Here is a 5,955-nt window from a genome sequence, read left to right as displayed (position 1 = left end):
TGTCGCGGCATTTTTGACATTTCGGTTGTTAGGCGTATTTAAGTCGACGCGGTTAATTTTTATGAACCCAACCAACCTAAAATGTTAATTTGAGCTAAAAGTGGAGTTAGGCCATTTGCATCTTAAGCCGACGATATGGAGTTTTTCCTGTGAAATGTGTCCATTGTATATTGACAATTATGACCCCTTTCAGGCTGACACCTCAGTGGATACAGGAAGTAGCAATAAGGGATGAAAGGGGAAAATTAGTGTAGTCTTTAAAGGTTTTCACCACCTATTTTGTTAAACCTCCATCGATTTGCATGAAAATTGGTGACTAGTTAGAGCATACCTCAAGAAACAAAACTGATTTAGTGCAATTTTGCACTTTTACCCTGGTGGTAAATACCACCCCTTCCCGTGGGTGAAAACTATTTTATTAAAAATAACCCCACAATTCGATAGAGGGACAAATGTTAAGAAAAATTTGTTATATCATGTTATTAAAATAAATCAATACTTTTTGAGTTATTAAAGATCAAAGATTTGTCTATTTAAGATCATATGCGTGAAATTACGGATGATAAAAAGAACACATTAATTAATTATTGTATGTTAGTAAAATATTATTTTTATGTTATTTCGATATTTATTTGAATTTTGTCTATCAATATAAACTGAATATATCCAGAAACTGAGGGCACCTGGGGGTGTCCAATAATGGGTACATTTGACATATTCGAATACACTTTTGTTAATTTTATAATATCGAAATAATATTTTAGTAACATACAATTAATTAATATGTTCTTTTTATCATCCGTGACTTCACGCATGTGCTCTTAAACAGACAAATCTTTGATATTTAATAACTCAAAAAGTATTGATTTATTTTAATAACATGATATAACAGATTTTACTTATAATTTGTTCTTCTATCGATTGTGGGGTTATTTTTAATGAAATGGTTTTCATCCCCGAGAAGGGGTGGTATCCACCCCCAGGGTAAAAGTGCAAGTTGGCACCAAATCATCTTTATTTCTTGAGGTACGCTCTAACTAGTCACCAATTTTCATGCAAATCGATGGAGGTTTAACAAAATAGGGGGTGAAAACCTTTAAAGACTACACTAACTTTCCCCTTTCATCCCTTATTGTTACTTCCTGTATCCACTGAGGTGTCAGCCTGAAAGCGGTCATAATTATCAATATACAATAGACACATTTCACATGCCAAACTCCATATTACTTATGACGATAATTTTTCGGCTCTAGCTCTTAGACTAGACAAGCTAATCTATTCGTCCATTGCCTGCTATTCTCTGTGTTGTTTCTATTTCTATTGTTGACATAATATATAGATCATTCTATGAATTCTATTCTAATTCTCTGAATTCTTGAATTCCTTATAATAGAATTCATTTGCATTTTTTTGACATTAATTTTGATTTCGAAGTAAGAAAATAATAACAAAAGGCTTCCTTGTCTAACCTTGCTGTATGGATACCATGCCGTCATTACTCATTATACATATTCCGAATCCGAAAATTGTTTAAAATTCTACCTTTTGCATTGAAACCAATGCTGCAAATCGTAGCATTCCCAATTCTGATTCAACTCACTGAAAAGCTGATGAAAAAATACATAAAAAGAGAATTATGCAGATCGATAGATTTGACAGGAATTCGGTAGATCTACCAAAAATTCGGTAGCTGCGGCATTACTGCTATCTATCGCCTTCGTTTAACGTAAATTTTAAGGTATCGCTTTCATCCGCCATCCCTTCCCTTTAATCTTAAGTTCCTACTTCTAAGCCGGTTTTTTTGTAGCTGCTATTTCCAAATAGCAGTAGCTGTTATAACTGTTATTTGAATGTAGCATTTTTTCACATCCCTAGTATATGGTGTAATGTGTAATCGACATATGGGAACGGGAACATTTTGTTTGAATTTAATTTGAAGGGGGCGTCTGTGAGACATTGCTAAGAAACAGCCCCACGGGAACAAAAAATTACGTGCTTAGTTCAGAGAAATAAGGAAGAAAATATGCTGTTGGTGACACATCCCCCTCCAGGCCGAAACTAAATTTATTGAGTAGTATGGATATCTACATTAATAACCTATATGTTTTCTGCAGCCGATTTTGATGATATATATCATCATCATCATCATCAGCCCATAGTCGTCCACTGCTGAACATAGGCCTCCTCGAAAAACTTCCATTCAGATCTATCCTGCGCTGCTGCAATCCAGTTGGTACAAATCCTCTTTATGTCGTCAGTCCATCTTGTGGGTGGTCTTCCCGGGTTTCGTCTATCCGCTCTCGGTCTCCATTCCAAGATTTTTTTGGTCCACCTATCATCTTTCATTCTAGCGACGTGTCCTGCCCACTTCCATTTAATTTTGGCTATGTGTTTTATTATGTCTTCTACACCACTTCTTCTACGAATTTCTTCGTTTCTTACCCTATCTCTTAACGTTATGCCCAACAATGATCTTTCCATTCTACGTTGCGTCACTTGTAGTTTTCGTGCAGATGTCCTTGTTAGGGTAAGTGTCTCTGCGCCATATGTAAGAACAGGCAGGACACATTGATTAAAGGCTCTTCTTTTTAAGCTGATAGGTATATCACCTTTAAAAATATCACGTAGTCTTCCATATGCTGCCCATCCCAGAGTTATTCTTCTTAGCAGCTCAGCAGTTTGATTGTCTCTGCTAATTTTTACCGTATGTCCAAGGTATATGTAGCTGTCAACAACTTCAATTTCGACGTCTTCTACCTTTAAAGGATGGCTCGGAACTAAATTCGTCATCATTTTGGTCTTTTGGTAATTAATATTTAGACCTACTTTACGTGCTGCATTGCGGAGTTCATTCAACATATCATTGGCAGTTTTTAGGTCATCTGAAATCAGAACAATATCATCTGCGAATCGTAGATGACTGAGCATCTCACCATCGATATTTATTCCTTTATTTTCCCATTCCAGTGATTTCAAAGCATGTTCAAGTACAGTAATGAACAACTTAGGCGACATAGTATCTCCCTGTCGAATACCTCTCCTGATATATATCTTATTGGTAGGACCGTGCAGATTTATAGTTGTTGTAGCATTTCTGTATATATTTTCTATAATATTGGTGTACCTATGATCAATTCGACACTCTTCCAATGCCTTAAGTAGTGCGGGTAATTCGATAGTATCAAACGCTTTATGGAAGTCTATAAACGTTAGAACTAGAGGTCTATTATATTCAATTGATTTTTCAATCAAGACTTTGAGGCACTGTAGGTGGTCATTTGTACCGTAGTTGGGGCGAAAACCAGCCTGTTCTTTTGGTTGGTACAGCTCAAATTTTGCTTCCAATCGATTGGTTATTATTCTGGTGTACAGTTTGTATAAATGGTTGAGTAGAGAAATTGGCCTGTAATTCTCTAGGTTCATGTTGTCACCCTTCTTATGCATAAGAATTGTAATTGAGTTATTCCAAGCTATAGGAATTTTTTGGCTATACAAGCAGAGATTGAAGAGGTCTTGTATTTTTTTCAGAAGAGAAGTTCCGCCAAGTTTTATAGCTTCTGTAACTATTCCATCATCTCCCGGAGCCTTGTTGTTTTTCATTTTTTGGAGTGCATATTGTATCTCATCTTGACTGTATGATATATCATGAAATTCATCTCTATTGTATGATATATATAGTTATAAACAAATGAAGATCAAAAAATGGTAAATTTTCGCTTTTTTCGTCTATAACCAAAAAGTTAAGTATTTTGAACAAATTTGAGAGTGAGAAACTCATAGATCGTATAAAAAACTTCAATATAGCGTTCACTGAATATGTCTATCCTTATCGGTTGCTTAGAAAATTGCAAAATAAATCATACATTTTGAGTTTTTATAAATATTCATAACTTATGTAAAAATTAGCTTAAAACGTTCTTATTACACGGAATGCTGAGACTTCTGGTGCTTAAATCATACCCTAAATTTCAAAGCAACTGGTCAAATAGTTAAAAAGGTATTTAATTTGTTTATCGCAAATTAATTTTTTTTGCAACGCTATAAGTCAGAAAATGATGAAGTTACACTAATACTTTGGATAGTTTATGAAAGAAGAAGATTTATACTATTAATTTAATTAAAAAAAATGACAAAAAATAATTCTAAATACTGCAAAATTATTTTGCAAAAACATGTGAATTAAAAAAGGGGGGGCTAACTTCGTCCCTAATTGTCCTAGAACAATTGTTTTTCTTTCTAAATGTGTATAAAAATTCAGTCTTTCTAAATATGAAAAAATTATTTTTCTATGGGTAACGGTTCAAAAGTTATTCTAATTGTTTATAAGTAAGCAAAAAATCAACGTGTTTTTGCAAAATAATTTTACACTGTTTAAAATTACTTTTTGTCATTTCTTTTTTAAATAAGTCAATAGTATAAATGTTTCTCTTGCATTAACTGCCAGAAGTCTTACTGTAACTTCATAATTTTCTGACTTATAGTGTTGCAAAAAAAAATGAATTCGGTATAAACAAATTAAATAACTTGTAAACTATTTGACCAATTACTTTGAAACTTAAAATATAATTTAAGCACCAGAAATCTCAGCAACTCGTGTAATAAGAATGTTCTAAGTTAATTTTTACATAAGTTATTAATATTTATAAAAACTCAAAATTTATGATTTATTTTGCAATTTTCTAAGCAACCAATAAGGATACACATATTCAGCGAACGCCATATTGAAATTTTTTAGACGATTTATGAGTTTATTACTCTCAAATGTGTTTAAAATGCTTAACTTTTTGGTTATAGGCGAAAAAAGCGAAAATTTACCGTTTTTTGATCTTCATTTGTTTATAACTATGTATATCATCAAAATCGGCTGCAGGAAACATATAGGTTATTAATATAGATGTCCATACTACTCAAAAAATTTGGTTTCGGCCTGGAGGGGATGTGTCACGAGAAAAATCTTATTTCTCTGGACTAGCTGGGTATGTCTTGATTACCATACCCCACAAGCCCATAAGAGCTCATGTGCTATCCAGTAACAAGTACCCTTTTTAAATTGCACAAAATATTTTAGTTGGGCTCCAAAATAATATAACGTTAATGTAAACGTACGTTAAGTGCTGCCATCTGTCTTTCAAAATCTAAAGATATTAATTAAATACGTATTTAAATATATTTTGAAATGGAAAAAAAGTAGTTTAAAGAATTATACATATTTTGAAATATTATTACATAAAAAATTAAATTAAATATTTTAGTGCAAGTGTAACAATTGATTTATTATAAATAAACACTAAACAAAAACACACGTAATGTAATATTGTTATGCGGAATGCATATTCAACCAATTATACACAACTGTTTATATAGTTATCTAACTACCTATTAGATAGATTTTATTTTGGAATAATATTATTAAATTTACCAAGGCTTATCTCAATGATGGATAAAAGTTGAAAGCTGTCCTGTGAAGTACATTTTCCATGTAGCATTAACCCTTTCGTTTCTAGCGTACACTAAAGTGTACAATATTTTCAAGGTATCTCAACCAAAATTTTATTTTGATTTTACCGTTTAGTCCTCTGTCTTTTGCTGCATGAAAAAGTTTATGTCCATTTCTTTATATCTCGCAGCCAGGACATTTGTTTGCTACCTCTTGTTCCTCAACGTTTCCTTGGATGATTATTTGAGGGATTGCGTATTTGCCCCTCTCAGGATATGGCCCAGGTATCCAGTTTTTTGTACTTTGATCAAGTTGAGCAATTCTCTCTCAGTATTTGATCTATTTAAGACTTCCTTGTTTCTCACCGTATCCGTTCATGGTATGTGAAAAATTTTTCGTATGGTCCACATTTCGAAGGCATGTAACTTATTAATGGAATATATTTTCAACGTCCATGTCTCCATGCCGTATAACAATATGGACCATACATATAGCACTTAACCATTCTGTAGCGGAGA

General features: G+C 33.0%; 1 non-coding gene across 1 annotated transcript; it reads right to left on the bottom strand.

The window, feature by feature from the left end:
* Positions 1–4,964: 4,964 nt before the first annotated feature.
* On the bottom strand, positions 4,965–5,047 carry LOC114330573 (U11 spliceosomal RNA). Its single transcript, XR_003652492.1, has one exon. It is a non-coding gene; the product is annotated as a U11 spliceosomal RNA (small nuclear RNA).
* Positions 5,048–5,955: the final 908 nt, after the last annotated feature.

Source organism: Diabrotica virgifera, chromosome 1 (assembly GCF_917563875.1).
Source record: "Diabrotica virgifera virgifera chromosome 1, PGI_DIABVI_V3a".
Classification (NCBI taxonomy): Eukaryota; Metazoa; Arthropoda; class Insecta; order Coleoptera; family Chrysomelidae; genus Diabrotica; species Diabrotica virgifera.
The sequence above is the reverse complement of the archived record's forward strand: the minus strand, read 5'-3'. Positions and strand labels throughout refer to the sequence as shown.